The sequence below is a fragment of the Psammomys obesus genome, unplaced genomic scaffold, assembly GCF_907164565.1.
Source record: "Psammomys obesus unplaced genomic scaffold, mPsaObe1.curated_primary_1811, whole genome shotgun sequence".
In the NCBI taxonomy this organism is placed as follows: domain Eukaryota; kingdom Metazoa; phylum Chordata; class Mammalia; order Rodentia; family Muridae; genus Psammomys; species Psammomys obesus.
The window spans coordinates 7800-10444 of record NW_026590434.1 but is presented as its reverse complement, the minus strand read 5'-3'; positions in this window follow the sequence as shown (position 1 = coordinate 10444).

Sequence of the window (2645 nt, the reverse complement as noted above, 5' to 3'; positions counted from 1 at the left end):
CAACTGGCTGTCTACATGCAGAAAAATGAAAATAGATCCATATTTATCACCCAAGTCCAAGTGGATCAAGGACCTCAACATAAAACCAGATACTCTAAATCAGTTGAAAAAAAAGTGGGGAACAGCCTAGAACTCATTGGCACAGGAGACAACTTCCTGAAAAGAACTCCAACAGCACAGGCTCTAAGAGCAACAATCAATAAATGGGACCTCATGAAACTGAAAAGCTTCTGTAAAGCAAAAGACACCATCATCAAAACAAAACGACTGCCTACAGATTGGGAAACGATCTTCACCAACCCTTTATCTGACAGAGGACTAATATCCAGTATATATAAAGAACTAAGGAAGCTGAAAAGCAACAAACCAAGTAATCCAATTTAAAAAAAATGGGGAACGGAGCAAAACAGAGAATTCTCGATAGAGGAAAATTGAATGGAAAACAATTATTTTTCATACAAGATATCTTGATTGTAGTTTTCTCTTCCTCTTTTCTTATTCCCAGAATTTCCTCCGTTTGTATTTCCTTTATTGATTTTATTTCCATTTTCAATTCTTTTACACTTTGGTTTCCTTCAGCTGTTTGAGATTTCTTGGCTTTCTTTAAGACATTTGGCCATGTTCTCCAGCTTTTTGTTCGTCTTTGCATTAATTGCTTCATGGGATTTATTCTATTTCTGTTTAAGGACCTCTACCATCTTTGCAAAGTTTATATTAAGGTCTTTTACTGGTGCATCAGCTATGTTGGAATGTTCAGGCTCTGCTGTTTTAGCATACCTGAGTGCTAGTGTAGACATGTTGCCTTGGCTGTTATTCATTGTGTTGTTATGCCATCACCTAGGCATCTTGGTATGGGGTGATTATATTTCTAGGAGAGGACTTCTGGATATTTGTCTATGTTAAGTGGGTGTTTTGTTCCATGGCTTTTGTTGTCTCTTTGGATTTTAGAGAGTGTAGGGGCTGTGTATTGCCTGTTTTACTTGCTTGCTCAACTGGTGTGTTCACAGGGAATGTCTCCTGATTATGGGGATGCCATTCTGGAATGAGTAGGGGAAGGAAATTTGGAGGAGAAAATCCTTGTGATCTGTAACAGATGGAGAGAAGAAGGGGGAACAATGTCTGGTATGCCACTGGAAATGAGACTGGGGGAATTAGATCTCCTAAGAAGTGGCAGTGTGTGGGTCTGTATTGCAGGATAATGAATTCCATCATGAACCCTGGGTTTCAGAAATATAAAAAACAAAATCTCTTTTTAAATATGGCTCAATTTTTGACGCTAGAGCTTTCTGTGTACTGTAAAAGTACTTCTAGTGTGCTTCAGCCTTAGCACATACCTTTTATTCCAGGAGCTTTTTGTGAACAGGATTATATAAAGTTAACCCTAGGTCAAGAGGTGGAAAAAGAAACCAGCTGACAGGGATGATAAACAAAGGAAGGACTTTAAGTTGTAGGATATTTAAGAATGGAGAAGAGACTAGTCCAGTTAGTGGGTGTCCTCTTATGTCTCTATGACCTCTACTACTAGGAGTTTCTGCTTGAGTACACATCATATCCTCCAAAGAGCCTACCCTGTTTTAGATCTCCAGCTTGTCACAGAGAAACACCCAACCTCTTTTCTCTTTTCTCTACCAGCATTCTGTCTTCTCACTCTCATTCTCCCCAGGTCTGATCTTACCCCCTTAACTCTCTGTGCCCAACTCCTACATTGTTGCCTGTCTTCAACCACTACCTACCTCTGTGCTATCTCCCTTCTGAGTGAGATTTTTGCATCCACCTGTGAGTCCTCAATGCTCCTTATTGTCTTTGGGCCTGTGCCACATGGTATACTTCTGTATACTATGGCTAAAATCTACTTATAAGTGAGAACATACTATGTGTATCTTTCTGTGTCTGGGTTACCTCACTCAGGATGATCTTTTTTGCAGGCATCCATTTGCCTGCAAATTTCATTATTTCTTTGGTTTTAATAGCTGAGTAGTAGAATTCCATTGGGGCAGGGGAACTTCACCCATGCAAAAAATCTTCGACCCAAATTTTCACCGCATCCCTTACAAGATTTGCAGGGATAAAAATAGAGCATGGTTTCAGGGAATGCCTATCCAATGCCTGACCAAAACAAAGACTCATCCTATCAGAGAGTGCCAAACACTGACACTATGAAGGAAGCTCTGCTAAACTTGGAGAACACAGCCTGACAGAGTTGTCCTCTGACAGGCTCTACCTAGCAGCATCTCCAAACAGATGTCAATACTCACAACCAAACATTGAGCAATGTGTATGAAGTCTTGGGGGAAAGTGGGAAGAAAGAGAAAAGGACCTGAGAGTGACAGGAGCTCCACAAGAAGACCAACAGAGTCAACTATTTAGGATCCAGAGGTGCCTGCTGAGAAGAAGCTTCAACCCCCCCCAAAAAAAAACATGCAAAAACTGAACCTAGGACCCCTACAAAGATGTAGCAGATTGGCAGCTTGGGCCTCTATTAAGGAAAATGAAGATGCCATTGAACATAGACTCACTTGACAGCTTTTTGATCACTTTGCAGGACAGACATGCCAGGCTTCAGTGGAAGAGGACATGCTCTGTCCTGATGCAATTTGATGAGCTGTGAGGGGAGGAAAGAGAACTCTCCTTTTCTGAGAAAAAGG